This window comes from Musca autumnalis, unplaced genomic scaffold (assembly GCF_047663935.1).
Source record: "Musca autumnalis isolate F117 unplaced genomic scaffold, ASM4766393v1 scaffold_1, whole genome shotgun sequence".
NCBI classification, from domain to species: domain Eukaryota; kingdom Metazoa; phylum Arthropoda; class Insecta; order Diptera; family Muscidae; genus Musca; species Musca autumnalis.
The window spans coordinates 266,811,794-266,828,423 of record NW_027411644.1 but is presented as its reverse complement, the minus strand read 5'-3'; the positions used below and the strand labels follow the sequence as shown (position 1 = coordinate 266,828,423).

The 16,630-nt window shown below is 36.1% G+C and overlaps 1 protein-coding gene across 5 annotated transcripts in view; it reads right to left on the bottom strand.

Moving 5' to 3' along the window:
• Pde6 (phosphodiesterase 6) overlaps nucleotides 1-16,630 on the bottom strand; it is a 444,092-nt gene that overhangs the window by 282,837 nt on the left and 144,625 nt on the right. For all 5 annotated transcript variants that reach the window (XM_073961124.1, XM_073961122.1, XM_073961123.1 and 2 more), the window contains one exon: nucleotides 6,732-6,767. The gene's annotated coding sequence lies outside the window, so the exon portion shown is untranslated. The remainder of the gene's footprint in view (nucleotides 1-6,731; nucleotides 6,768-16,630) is intronic.

Below are 16,630 nucleotides of genomic sequence, written 5' to 3'. Positions count from 1 at the left end.
CTGGCTGATGCGCACAATAACTCTCGAACGGATGATCCGATTTGGTACAAGATTTGGCTTTCGTCATATTTTGTCATAGTTTCAGTTCGAAGATAGGCAATACCGGACCACAACTTCCGGTACTTTCCCCCAATATTTAAAAAATGTCACTTAAATGGTATGGATGATATCTCTTGAATAAATTTGGTCCAAACTTAGGATCTCCTAATATTTTGTCCAAATTTAGTTTAACTTCTAAAATGGAGGTACCTTAGGGTACCTGACCACAAAAGTTCAAGATTTGTGTCTAAGTGCAGTTTAATATCTGTTCTAAGATCCTCTGGAAATATATACCGATGCTATGCTTTCCATGGACAACTCCATGCTTCCTGGCATACTGGTCCAAAAGTTATACGATGACCCACTGAAATGACTAGTGGGCGCGATATCTATCAAAAAGATATTACTTCCAAAATAAGATCCACTTCTATAATGCATCTTCACCAACACTTTTGAACTTTAATCCTAATCCACATTTTTGTCGGCAAGTTCAAATGTTAAACAAGTAAAAAAGAGTTAAGTTCGGCCGGGCCGAACTTTTCATACCCTCCACCATAAAATATTCTGAACTAAAATGGAATAATTAGTTTTCATTCCTGTCCCCAACTTTAAGTGGATACGTTAAAATGTCAGATAATGCACATAAAATGTTTCATTCGGTAGGCCCTTTTTTATGGTGCCTATATCTAAGTATGAATGTTGACAATTTTTGGTGGGCTAGAAATTGGGAGGTACCGTTATATAGGGGTTATAATAAAACATGGACATATTTTGACAGTTTTGATGGGAGCCTTTAATGTCAAATAACTCCTAATTCGGTTAAAAATTACAGCTAGAATCATCAAAATACCGAAAATACTAATACTAGTTCGGAGGTATGTGGGCTATACGAAAATATGAACTTAAATGAACAATTTTTGTTGGCTTTTAAATTTCAAATTACAGAAAGTTCGTCCAAAAAATAAAGCTAAGGTACGGAAAATCGGGAGGTTTGTTTTGGGGCTATACCAAAACATGGACCTACGTTCGGTTAAACATTTTAAGTAAAATCCTCAATGTACCGAAAATCGGGAAGTATCGTTATATTGGGGCTATGTTGAAAATTGTTGATGCAGATGTGTGGTGACCACTACAACCTTCAAATGTCAAATTACAGTTAGTTCGGTTAAAAATTTTGGCTAAAATTGCCAATTACTGAAAATTGGGAGGTACCGTTATATGGGAGCTATATCCGATCATGGACCTATGTGGACAATTTTTTATGGAGAGGTGTTGTGACCACTAAGAACTTCAAATGTTAAATTACTGTTGGTTCGGTTTAATATTGAAGTTAAAATCATCAAATTACTGAAAATCGGGAGGTACTTTTATATGGGAGCTTTATCAATACATCGACTTTTCTTGACAATTTTTGGTGGAGAGGTGTGGTGACTACTAAGAATTTCAAATGTCAAATGTTCAAATTACAGATAATTCGGTTAAAACTTGTAGGTAAAATTCTCAAAATACCGAAAATCCGTTATATGGGGATACCGAAATCCGTTATACCGAGGTACCGTTATATGGGGCTATACCAAAACATGGACCTACGTTCGTAATTATTTCGAATATACGTTTTTTGGTCACTAAGAACCCTAAATATCAAATTATAGCTAATTCGGTCTAGAAATGTGAATTTAAACGTCAAAATACCTGAAATCGGGCTGTAACGTTATATGGGGGCTATTCCAAAACATGGACCTATGTCCACTAGTTATATAAGTTTATTGACATTTAAGAACGCTAAATGTCAAATTATAGCTTAATCGACTTGAAAATATAGCTAAAAACGTCAAAATACTGTAAATCGGGGGGCACCGTTATATGGAGGCTACACCAAAACGTGGACCTATGTCCACAAGTTTTGTTATATAAGTTTATTGACATTTAAGAACCCTAAATGTCAAATTATAGCTACACCAGTCTCAAAATGTAGCTATAAACGTCAAAATACCGTAAATCGGGGGTACCGCTATATGGGGCTATACCAAAACGTGGACCGATATAGCCCATCATCGAACTTGACCTGCCTGCAAACAAAATACGCTTTTTCCCAAAATTTCAGACAATTTTGGTGGAGAGGTCTGGTGACCACTAAGAACTTCAAATGTCAAATGTTCAAATTACAGATAATTCGGTTAAAACTTGTAGGTAAAAATCTCAAAATACCGAAAACCAGGAGGTACCGTTATATGGGGCTATACCAAAACATGTACCTATGTTCATAATTTGTTCGAATATACGTTTTGTGGTCACTAAGAACCCTAAATATCAAATTATAGCTAATTCGGTCTAGAAATGCGATTTAAATCGTCAAAATACCGTAAATCGGGGGGTACCGTTATATGGGGGCTATACCAAAACGTAGACTATGTCCACAACTTTTGTTATATAAATTTATTGACACTTAAGAACCCTAAATGTCAAATTATAGCTACATCGGTCTGAAAATGTAGCTAAAGACGTCAAAATACCGTAAATCGGGGATACCGTAATATGGGGGCTATACCAAAACGTGGACCTATGTCCACAAGTTTTCTTATATAAGTTTATTGTCACTTAAGAACCCTAAATGTCAAATTATAGCTACATCGGTCTGAAAATGTAGCTACAAACGTAAAAATACCGTAAATCGGGGGGTACCGTTATATGGGGGTTATACCAAAACGTGGGCCTATGTCCACAAGTTTTGTTATATAAGTTTATTGTCACTTAAGAACCCTAAATGTCAAATCATAGCTACATCGGTCTGAAAATGTAGCTAAAAACGACAAAATACCGTAAATCGGGGGTACCGTAATATGGGGGCTATACCAAAACGTGGACCTATGTCCACAAGTTTTCTTATATAAGTTTATTGTCACTTAAGAACCGTAAATGTCAAATTATAGCTACATCGGTCTGAAAATGTAGCTAAAAACGACAAAATACCGTAAATCGGGGGTACCGTTATATGGGGGCTATACCAAAACGTGGACCTATGTCCACAAGTTTTGTTATATAAGTTTTTGACACTTAAGAACCCTAAATGTCAAATTATAGCTAAATCGGTCTGAAAATGTAGCTAAAAACGTAAAAATACCGTAAATCGGGGGGTACCGTTATATGGGGGCTATACCAAAACGTGGACCGATATAGCCCATCATCGAACTTGACCTGCGTGCAAACAAAAGACGCATTTTCCCAAAATTTCAGCGTCCTATCTCCATTTTTGTGGATGCTAGATTGATTACCACAGACGGACGGACGGACGTGCACAGATCGACTCAGAATTTTACCCTGATCAAGAATATATATACTTTATAGGGTCGCAAATGAGTATTTCAATGCCTTACAAACGGAAAAACAAACTTAATATACCCTCCATACTATGGTGGAGGGTATAAAAAGGACCACAAAATTTTGAAAAGACCCTAAATACATTCAATCTGACCCTAGATGAAAGTTTCAATTCACATAGACTGAGGGTATATCTCTGATACTTTTTTACTTGTTTTTTTTTTCTTTTGTAATAACGCTGCAGTCCGCAATTTTGATAGTATCGTCAAGATCGGGCGTTAATGGGTTTAATATTCATTGGTCGTAAAAATTTACGAATTATCAACAAAAGTGACCTATATTAAAATGACATTCTGGGTTAAAATTGTTCCCATTGTTACCAAAATTGGTCAAATACTAGCTATGTGGGAAGGTACACTCAGATATCCCAATTTGTGGAATTTTATTTCCATGGCGGATAATTTAATGTGGCATTAATGGTAAAATATCAGATTTATCGCTATCCAAAGCTATCCAGATTTTTATATTTTGAAATTTTTATTTTAATGACAAATATACAAGGTGGCGCAAAAGTAATCTTCCGAAGTTTTTTGGCTGTAATTTAAAAAAAAAATGAAAAACTTTGATTTTTCTTGTGGATTATTTTTTTTATTTGGTCTTTTAATTTTTTTTTACATCAAGTCGAGAATATGATATCAGATAAATGGCCGCCGCCACAGTTTATTGTCTTTTGAGCCCTTTTTATGCCATTTTCCATCACTTTGGCCAAAACTTCCGGCGATAGGTCCTCACATTCTTGTCGGATATTGTCTTTAAGAGCTGAAAGAGCCTGAGGCTTGTTGACATAAACCGGCGACTTCAAAAAGCCCCACAAAAAGAAGTCTGGAGCGCCTCATCACTCAGGATTATTTTTGATGAAAAATCATCTTCCGGTTGGTGGTGATTAAGGATGGCTTGATCGTATGTTAGACGCGATTGGCGGTCAACATCTAACAGCTGATGCACCGTCTGGACTTTGTACGGAAACATCTTCAAATCGTATACCAAAATTCGCTGTAAAGACCGTCAACTGATACCCATTTGCGTGGCACGTCGTCTGGCCTATGTCGACGGCGCTTCATGGCATCCTCGGCTATAGCAGCAATATTCTCTGCAGAACGAATACTCCGGGGTCTGCCATGCATGGCAGCATCACGTGTTGTGCCAGTCTCTTCGAGGCGAGCGGCTAAACGTCTGCGACGAAATTCACGCTGTGCCAAATCACCGACCGATTATTGGCCAAATAAATAGTCACCAATATTCCGCGTTCTGGAGTAGTGTAGCGTAACATTGTTCATTAACGTGTATTTTACATGTGTTTACTACACAAATGTCAAAACAGAACTGACATTAGAGGCCAATTGCAAAAATTATAGCATTTTCTAATAGGAGGATTACTTTTGCGCCACCTTGTACATATCTGTTTGTATTTAGTGTATTAAATACATGTACAATGCTAATCAAGAAGACCAGCAAAGCTTTCAATCAGTACCAAGTAGATTTATCGGCAGTAGCCAAAATAAAATTAATTATTAATTATTTTGGTTCATTTTACATTAAGTCAGATAGGTGGAAAATGTAATATCTTCTTAAAAGAAATGTTTATCAGAGAAAAGGGTAGTGGTGTAGGGTATCACATAGCTGGCCCCGTCCCGACTATAGTCTTTGCTTACTTGTTATTTGTAATATGTCTGTTAAGACTATGCAACACTGAAAATGCAAACAACTTCTAGTATGCATTTTTTGAAAGTACATATTAAGACTACAAAAACCCTTGTAGGGTTTTGTCCTGTCAGATCCAGTTCAGATTTTATGGCCTCATCTAAACCGGGCTAAAACTACAGTTTTTTGCATTTATCGGACCTTTATCTCAGAAACGAATAGGAATTTGGCTTGCTGTCCTTGGCAATATTGTAGTCCTAAACTAGTGGAACTTATGTTTTGAACAAACCACATAAGAAAAACTCCACCTAGGGCATCAAAATCGATAAAATATAGAACATTTTACATAATTGCTGAAATTCTGGTCAGTATTAGCTAAACTGTTGGGAGTTGAACCAAGTAGCCCTTTGCAAAAATCTTCCAAATAAAGCTCTCAGCAATTCTTCAGAACATTCTGAAACTCTAAAATGCTTACTTCATATTGTTTCAGCGGTATTTTGCATCATATCCTTTACAACACGCGTTTCAAACTCTAACAGCTTTTTCTCGCATTTCGGTTTTCACCACTTTATTGACATATTTATTAAATCGTCATTTAAAAATATACTGAAAACAACTTGATACAGTCATTTTACAACAATGGCATGTTCTGAAGAGTTGTGTATTACATTCCAGCGAATATTTCTCCAAATGAAAACATTAAGAACAAATTAAATGTTTTGGATATATGGTGCGAAATGTATACAAATTATGGACATTTTGGATATTTTATAAAATTTGAGCCAATAAATGTAGTTTTTCGAGTTCATTATTTCTACAAATATTTTATTCTTGTCCTTATCTACAAATTTGCTTCAGAGGTCAGATGAAGATTCACATAGGTTTCAGAGATATAGCCCAGAATTGCTTTAAAAAGTCAATATTTAACCATGTTTAGAGGGGGCCATAAAATCCAAGATGGATCTGACACAAAAAAACCCAACGAGGGTTTTTGTTGTTTGGGCCTGTACTCTCAAAAAATCCTCAGCTCAAATTGTTTGCAAAAGATTACCTTAAAAATGTTGAACAGTGTTATTAATGTCTCGTTGAAGTTGAGCCTAATTTTCGAAAACGCTTACTAGCCATCAATAGCCTTAAGAAATTCCTGATCGCTCTATGGATTTTTAGGTGTTGGTCTTTGGGTCTTTAAAACATACGATTTTATGCGTTTGATATAATAAACTCGTAATTTTTAAAAGTGCATAACCTCACATACCGCTTCGTTAACACAAATCTTTTCATTCGTATTTCGCTTAAAAAATAAAAACTATTGTCCAGCGGGGCAATAACACTCAATATGGTTATGCTATACAAGTTTTCAGAAAAAAATAACACCACAAGTTTAATATCAAACATCATAAATCTCTGCCATCAAATTCAAATTCAAATGAATTTTAATTTTATTTTATTTATTTTATTTTGCTAGATTTCATTTAAAATAAATTGTGCAGAAAATAATTTTATAGGCCGGACAGTCATAACCTGTCGTTTTTGTATGTATATATGTATTCCCCATGGCATTCAACATTATTTCCATAAAAATATAATAAAGTAGGCTTCTGAAACTCACAACACATTTATGTATTTAAAATGTGTTGATAAAAAGGCTATTACTATGTTTATGGAAAACTTACCTTTTTAAAGTTGCCGAGAAACTTTCTTTAGAAAATCTGCAAAAATAAAAAAACACAGAAGTATATTAATGCATAAATCAAAGTAAAAGGAAACCACGATAAAATAAAAAAAGTTAGTTATAAATTATGTGGCATGCATTGACGTAGAAACCCCCAACAGCGGTGATAAAGACTCCCTTGGAAATCACTTCAGTTTATTTTAAATTCGTTTTGCTTAATATGCGAATAATCTTTAGCCCTTTTAGGAATGAATGTACGCCAATGAAGGATGTTATTTTAGAGAAAAAAGATTTATCTCTCAAAACGAAAGTGAGACACGCCTTAAGACCATTACTTATGTTATTCACTCTGGTTGCCAAACCAAAATCGAATTAAATTCAAAAGGAACCGTATTCCAAACAAAAAATAAATAAATTGAATAAATTTCCAATGAAAAGCGGACGAAGGACAAAAACAAATATGGCAGGCATTTGAAAATATATGAAGCGTGAAAAGAAGTACAAAAAGAAGAAGAAGAAAAATTGAAAAGAATTTTTATGTTAATTTAGTTAGCCCACTTTGCCCACCTGACACCTCAAAATCCCTGCAAACCAATCAAATATGTATTCAGTTAGCCACACAAACATCCATCTAATGTCTGACATACATTCGTTCACGTCGGCCGTTCCATATATTTCACTCATTCACCAGTTGGGGAAAGCATTTGCCCAACCACGAAATGCAAATAATTTTAAATATGCCATGAGCTGTTCCCACATCAAACGCAATGAAGAAAATGCGTAAGAAGAATACACGAAGTAATTTGAGTAAGTGGCTGCCGCTTGATGGTTGGAAGAGGAAGTAAGCATGCCAATGAAATCACGAGAATTGTGTGAAAACAAGTGAATGAAATTTCAATATTCAAAACTACACCATGAACACTTTTAGTTAAACCTAATGGGATGAGTGAGTGTGCGGGTGAGGTACGCCATGAATTGTTTAACATAATTTTTCATATGTATATTCAAGAATTAGATGAATATTGTTGCTATGTTCCTAATATGAATAATAAACATACATAAATATGTCTGTATAATGCATATTCCATAATTGTTGTTTCATATTATTACTGATTAGGAACAAGTCTTTGTGATTTTTGTAACATATACCACTTTGCTGTCTCTAGGGTAATAATCTATAAATGTCCACGATGAATGAATCGATATGACCTGGACTGATTCCATAGTTAAAACGAAATTAGGTCGAATATTTAATATATTTTAGTTCCATCATAGTATTCTACGGAGATATGTCCTCAGCGTGTGACTGTGAAACTTCCAACGTTGAAGATTTATTCAATTGTTGATTTGCCATGGGTTTTAGACTTTCACACAGTATGCTCGACAGCACTTTGTATGCGATGAGAAGAAGACTTATGCCTCTGCAACTTGTAGAAACCGCCTTGTCTCCGGTAAGAAATTGTGTACGGGACATAGTAGGCTGAGGTTCCAATCGTTGGGTATGCTTTCTTCCTGCCAAATTTTGCAAATTAATTGATGCATACTCCTTATCAGCATTTCGCCACAGGTCTTCAACAGTTGGGCGGGAAGTCTATCAGATCTTGCTGCATTATTGTTTTGCAGCCGATTAATGGCTGTCATAACCTCACTTTGGCTAGATGGTAGAGATTTAAATTTGTCATTTCCTATTGGTTTTGAACCAAATCCTTCAGTCTGGTGTTTTACACTCTGGTAAAATCTTTGGACTTCATTCTGACTCCTGAACATCCCGAGTTTCTCACGCTCACGTTTTTTCTTGCTCCTTCTTTTTTTCCTGAAATATGCTTCTCCTCTCTCCTCTTCTCCCGATAAGTTTCTTTCGCGCTTCGTGTTGCTACTAAATGCAGAGCTGCTTTGTATACCGCGCTCTTCTCTTCGTTAGACTTACGACACTCCTGATCATACCATAAATTGTTAGGTGGAGGTTTTTGGTACCCAAGTATAGATTTTGCGGTAGTCTGAAGGGAGTGGACTATTCTTTGCCACTGCGCTTGTACATTATCGGTACAAGGAGTACACCTTATCAGCGTGTCGCCTCAGGGTTTAAACAGCCCGGCTGGTAAGCCATCGGTTCCTCCTGCTTTATTATTTTTTAGCCGGCTTATTGCAGTCTTTACCTCATCTTGGCCGGGCGGTTTACATTCAATACCATATACTGGGATTGGATCTGTGGTATCTTCCGTTTCTTCGTTAATGTTGAATACCAACAGTATGGAAAATTGTCTTTCCATATCTCGAGCACACTATCAGTATCAGTTACCAAATTACTTTGCTGGTCTCTTTAGAAAAGGATGTGCCTGTACCAAAGCCATCAGTTTAAAGTTTAACTCTTTGGTAGAATTTTTGGACTTCATTCTGGTTCCTGTACATCTCGATTTTTTCACTGTCCCGCTTTCCCATTTCTCTCTTTTTTTCCTGCCGAAAAGACGTTTCTCCTCTCTCCTTTTCTCGCAATAACTCGTATGTGCATCAGCACCAGCCGATCTGATAAGGTGTTAGCACCATAAGATGTTAGCACCATCATCAGCTAGTTAACACCGTCTGGCAGGAAGAACGAGTACCCGACGATTGGAACCTGAGCATCCTGTGACCTGTCACAAGAAAGGAGGCAACACTGTATGCTGTAACTACTAACTAAGCCATGTCTGAATTTGGTATCCCAGCAAAGCTCATTCGGCTTTGTAGAATGGCATTAAGTGATACTCGGTCCTCAGTTAAAATAGGAAAGAACCTCTCCGAAGATTTTAGTACCAAAAGGCAAGGATACGGCCTTTCGTGTGACTTATTCAACATTCTGCTGGAAAAGGTTATACGAGATGCGAAGGTCAAAAGGAGTGGCACGATGTATGGTAACGTGGGGCGGCTTTGCCATCGCAGATTTTCTTTAAAACTGCAAATGCTAAAAAAACCCGTTAAAAGCCGTGAGTCTAGCGAAGATCTATCATATCCCAAAAGCTGGCATTTGTATCAAAGATATGATTGAGGTTGCAAGCAGTTTTGTGTTTTTCAGGGTATTGCGAAAAAAGTTCATGGAAGTTATATTTTGTTATATCTTATACCGTTAAAAGACAACTTCTAAAGAATAGAAATCCAAATAATTTGTATTAAAAAATTAATTATAAATGCCAAATTATTCATATTATGAAATATGTTGGGGTGAGAATGTGAGAAATTTGTCGGTGTAACTTATGTTGTTTATGTTACAGATATACCACACTACGTATCGTATACTATATCTTTTGTATCTAAATTCAACATACCAACCTCAATTGAATGCTAGGATATGTTTCTTTTTGTAAATTTTAGTATAATTTTTGATTTTCCAATAGATAAAACTTCCCTTTATTGTAAAATTTTGATATTCAAGGAAGAAGTATGGGAAATGAAGTTTTAGAGTCCCTTGACGTAGGCATTCACGTCGGTGGGACGGCTTTGCCACTTTTTAGACGTTTTGTAAATTCTCAAAAATTATAATTTAAAAACCAAACTATAAAAATTTATATATCAAAACTTATAGCCAAGATATGCTTATATTATTTACAAAAATAATATTTGATAAAACTTTAACGGTGTTGATATTAGAACATTTTGAACAAAAACGTGGCACACCCTCCCCATGTTACCATATACAAACAGCCATATGTCACTTGCTTATGCCGATGACATTGACATCATGGGTCGTTCGTTAAAGGAAGTGACTGATATCTTTGCAAAAGACGAAAGGGAATCTGCTAATGTGGGTCATATCGGTCTACTCCTTCAGATACCTCCAACACAAAAGTTCGAAAATGTTCGGAAAAATTGTGCGCACGATAACTCTTAAAGGAAGTAACGGATTTGGTCTATACTTTACACATCCTGAAATTTCTACCATACGTAGGTGATATTCCAATATGTACTCTATCGGTCTACACCTTCGGGTACCTCCCACACAAAATTTACGAAAAGTTCAGTTTAGGACCTGCTCTCGAATCGCTCCGATTTTTGTTGTAACAACTTGTATTCATTGCATTACACAATGGTGTAAGTTTTTTCAGGGGCAAGTCCATACTTCTTGAGAAAATGGCCTTAAAGCTGTTGTGAATGGAGCGTGCGGTAACTCTTGAACGGATAAACTCAAAATGTTTCGACATAAAATGTGGCGATAACTCTTAAAGGTAGTAACCGATTTGGACCATACTTTGCAGATCGTTATATTTCTACCAGACATAGATAATGTTCCAATATGGACTCCATCGGTTCACTCCTTCGGGTACCTCCCACACAAAATTTCGGAACAGTGTAGATTAGGACCTCCTCTCGAATCATTTTGATTTTTCTTGCAACCTGTTGTGCTCAAGGTCCCTATTACGATGGTACAAGTTTTTTAAGTGACAAGACCATACTTCTAGAAAAATTGAGCTGAAAACTGTAAAAAAACCCCTACGGCCAGCATGTGTGTGGATAGTGCGCACCACAACTCCCGAACCGAATACTGCGGTGGCCCACACTTTGCATATCGTAATATTTCTTCGAGTCACCCTTGTCCCTTCCGGGATGTTATGGGAACATATGTATGTATGTAATATTTCTTGGAGTATTAGATGAAATTCGAAGATGGTGCTTATAGGTCTACTCCTGCCGGTAAGCGCAATATCTCATAAACCTATCAATCGATTTGGTGCAAACTTTTGATCTCGAAATATGTTGTCCAAACTTAGTTTAGGTTCAAAAGAGGGCTCTATCGGCACATTCCCTAGGGTATCACGCACACAAATGGTGCACATTTTTCTTTAAGTGCGGTTAAGGGTCTGTGCGAGAATCCTGTGGAAATTTACCGAAGGTACTCCTAGTAGTAATGGTCCTATCGAGTGGAATGACTCCTAAAATAAGACACACTTCCAAAATAGACTATGTCGGTCCATTCCTTTAGGTACCTCCCCCGCAAAACGTTTGAGATCTTATCCTAATCCATTTGTTTTTTTTTTTTTTTTTTTTGCCACATCTCGTAAAACAAAAATAACACTTTACAAAACACTGATACTACCCGTGCTGATGCATGGTTCCGAAGCCTCGGTACTTACGCAAGCATACAAGGCAGTGTTTGGTGTGGTTGAGAGAAAAATTCTTCGAAAGATCTACGGACCAATCTGCGCTGACGGTGCATATCGACGTCGTATGAACCACGAGCTGTATCTGCTATACAACTACATCAGTATAGATAAACGTATCGAGATGCAACGATTGCGTTGGCTAGGCCATATCATAAGAATGAATACGTCCCACATGGCGGTGCAAGCAGAATTGGCAGGCCTAAGCTTAGATGGAACAAACAAGTGGATGAAGAAATGACAAGGCACGGTATTCCAGAAAGCGAAGCAACAAACAGAGAGAATCGGAGATCTTTTCTTAGTTCGGCTTATGGAACAAATGTGTAAGTAAGGAATATATCTTTGGTCTAGTATTAAAACATTTTGCTTTTATTCGCATTGTGACAAGTCTTTCATTCGCTGGGGTAAAGCTGGAGGCCAGATGATTTGACCGCCGACCAACTACAAATCCGCAACCAAACTCATGCTTTGTGTCATAGTAGCTATAATAGAGTGCGTCTCATTTTGTTTATTTTTTATTGTCTTTTTAGGACGAAGGCCAATTATTTATGAAAGTTTATCATTTATGGATTAATCGAGCTAACATGGCCTAAGGAGTTTTGTATTGAAAAATGAATTCTAGCGTTATACCACAACACACATTCAACCACTTACCCTACGGACCGTTTCGCTTGGTGGTTGCCAAAGCTCGTCAGGTGGTTGCCTTTTGTTGTTGTGACGCCTTTCTCAATTCTTCGTATTTCATGTATGGCTGTTATATCGGTCTTATACTTTTCAAGTACACCTGCCAGTGCGTAAACTGCGCCTTCTCTATAAAGACTGAGAACATTCCAGGTGCAAAACATTTGCGGGGGGTCATCAACTTTAGAGGGGTTTGTTTTTCTTTTCTTTTGTTTTTTCGTTGTATGTTGTTTTTGGAGGGATGGTTACTAGCAAAATGCCCAACCCAAGTTTTTAACGTCCTTATGGGTAAACGCGCGGCACATTTTAGCTCACTACCTTTAACGGGTGTTAAAGGTAGCTCCCCAGGTGACACTATGGGGAGATCAGTGTTCAATTGAGATGAAAGAGGGACCATGATTTATGTGCTTTGCCTTGTTGATGCCGGTCAAGACCGTTGCTTGGTATCATTCATTCCCTTAGGACAGGGAACCTAATGGTTTCAAATGTTCTGTAAGTACCCGGGCTTCAGCCGAGACTTAATGTCGGCTTTTTACTAAAAATTTACTGAACATCCAATATCCCTTATGACAGCGGTTTGGACGATCATAACACCCACAATTCATTTTGGGACTTCTGTCTCCTGCGCGTTTTGTTACGTCGGCAGCAATGTGTGTCCGTGCGCAGGCCGTCTGTCCATCTAAACGTTGGAATAATGATACAGAACGCAATCTTAATCGGAGACTTAATCTTTTTTGTGGATACGGAGGTCCACAGAACACAAAGCCTATTCATTTTTTCACGTTTTGGTTATAAAGTCCAAGTCAATTTTGATTAATGTCGAAATATAAAAAAAAAACGGCTGACTTCTGACTTCGGTTGCTTATCCCTATACAAAACACAACGAAATTTTCGCTTTCAATGCTCATATCTCAGTCAATTTTGTTTCGGTCGACTTGAAATGTTTGTCACATACGTATACTTCTGCTTATACTTCAAACTAAAGCAGAAACCTGTGGATGAGCCTAGCTAAATATTTGCCAAATATCCCGAATAATTCGTCTACATGTACCCAGCAAAAAGTTTGCCTCCAAAGAGGCAGTTAAATGATATGTACAAGTGATCTGGAAGTGCATCAAATTATGCATTTTCACTCATGATTTTTACAAGAGCGTGACTACTGAAAGAGGCACTCCATTGCACTGCATTTTAACTGACCCTTTGGCACTGAATTTTAACTGACCCTCTGGCACTGCATTTTAACTGATCCTTTGGCATTGCATTTTAACTAACCCTTTGGGGTAGAATAGGAGGCAGTCCAAAGCACGTGTTTTGATACATTCTGCGGAATGTGTGCAAGCCATTACAAAATATCCCAGAACAAATAAAATGCATTTATTATTTGTGTAAAACAAAAATATTAAGAACTTTATTACATTAACACAAATTATGAAAAATCTCCATTGAATTCAATCGCAAACATGCGTGTTTCCTCCGCTTGCATTTGTTCCAAGCTGAACTGTTTGCTAAATGGGTTGTTTTCATATCACCAGTTAAGATTTAAGATTTCAACATGTACTCCAACAGCACTCCATTCGGAAATTTTCTTCTCGTGAGTTGCCGGAAAATTGTTCACAAATTAAATATTATTTATATATTAAATATTATTTAGTTTGTATTAACAAATGTTTGGAAATGTTAACACGCTTATCTCTTTTTGGAAAATGTATGCCGCTTCCTGTAGAGATGTACAATCTGATTTATGTACATGTAGGGATCTCTAACAACTGCTAATAAAATGTAGCGAACGGAGTGCCTTTTTCACGACTCCGTTTGGACTGCATCCGGATGCTGTTAAATTGTGAGGAATTGGAGTGCCTTTTTCACGACTCCGCTGAACTGCATCCGGATGTTGTTAAATGTGACAAGTGGATGTGATTCTTTGGATTGCATCCAAATGCGGTTAAAATGTGAGGACTGGAGTGCCTTTTTCACGACTCCGGTTGAACTGCATCAAAACATGCCGTGACAGAACTAGTCCACATTGCACTACTTCCAATTTATTTTGCTGGGTAATTGCTTTACAACATTATAATTTTATTCAATTATAATTAAAAAAGTAAAATATATATTTAATAAATATATTTTCCTTAATTAATTATGTGGGACAATCTTAAAAAGTATAATTTGGTTAATGTTCAAAAAAACATTGTTTGCACGCAATATATTAAATTATATACACCCCACCCTTTCCCTCCCCAAACACTCCACTCACCTCAGAAGGAAAAATAACCATGCTACAAATACCATGTTGAACATCAGAGAAAAAATCCAACAACCGCAAAGAGCACAACGTTTGGCGTATAGAATAAATAGAAACAACCACACTTGGGTGGAAACCGCAGTGACGTTTGATTGATATTCACAATTTCGTTTTTTTACCATTTCTTTACGAAAAAACGTATTCTGTCGTTCGGTGATGAATTTGTACTGTTGCTTAACGTTGACTGAATGACGTACATACGTTTAAATGTGAATGCCCGTGTGCGTTCGATTCTAGATTTACACATTTTCTATTTCTGTTTCTATTTCTCATAAAACCAAAATCTATATGAATTTGTGTTCAAACACAAATTTCCGGTACTCTGACATCACTCGGAAGCTGTGAATTTTACAGGTGTTTAGATTCACGAGATGTAATCGTTGGCTTTCCACAAAACCACAGAACAGATGTAATTGTCATATTTTCCCTGTGTTTCTCTACAGTGTGCCATTTACAAGTTTTTAAGGTAGTTTTCAAAGTTTGATCTAAATGTCACATGTTCAGAATTTGAAATAAATATGAATGTATTAATTATTAAATCAAAATAAATATCATGTACTTATATCAAAAGAAGGATCTCCATTGACATTTTTTGAGTAATATTTTAAATATGAAATGCTCGGTTTTTATTATTTCACAATCTTAAACATTAATTGCACTTAAGTAACTAATCGATTAAAAAATATATTAAAAATAAACATTTAAACGCGTTGCTAGGATACATTTTATGACTTTTTCTCAGAATCCATTTCGAAAATGCTCAAAACTTGATTGTAATTTGTTGAAAGCACAACAAATACATACTAGGTTTTTTCATTCCATATTTTACATTTTGTACTACCTATGCACTCACACAGCTTGATATCACATTCTTGGAATATCATCGTAAAGGCCACTTGACTTGGTGTATACATGTGTTTTATGCATACAATATCAATACATACATAATATAAGTATGCATGAATGTTTAACAAATACCGAGAGTCCCCATTGAATTCTTTTTGCATATAAACATGTCACTTTAATGGAAATGCAAAGTAAATAGTTTTCACAAATGTCCTTTCACAGCAAAAGGGGGAGAGAGAAAGAAAAAAAAGAAACTGAATTGTGAATATGATGTGCTCATCAAAAATTTATTGGGAAAAATTTTTGTTTGCTTTCGCTGTGGCAAAATACTTTGTCATCGTGAAGAGTGTGAAATGTGAATTGTGAATATGAAAAGAATAAAGAAAAAGCTTTTTTATGTTTTATGAAATGAAATGTTATGTTGATAAAATAGTCGTATATATTGAACAATCGGAATCGATGTTTTTTTATAAAATAAAACTTAGAGTATGTTTTTCCTTTTGAAAATATCGAAATGCATATGTCTTCAAGGCTTTATTAGTGAATCACAATTTGGCCAACGTAAAATTGTGATTTATGCAATTCTGTCGGTTGGAATTGTGGAAACATATTGAATTGACAAATTTTAAAAAAAAATTGTATTGACAAATTTTTAAGAATTTAGAAAAAATATGACTTGAAGTTGTTGTAATTATTCGTAGTTTAAAAAAAAAACAATTTCAAGAAAATCGAAGATTACAATAAATTTTGATTTTAAATATTATATCGCGAAAACTGCATCCAAGCCCACTGTGCAAACTGTATTTCTATTTTTATACCCTCCACCATAGTATGGAGAGTATATTAAGTTTGTTTTTCTGTTTGTAACAGATCGAACTAATCATTTTATAAAGTATACTAGCAAAATGCCCGCTACTTCGTAAGCGGAAAAGGAATAAACAA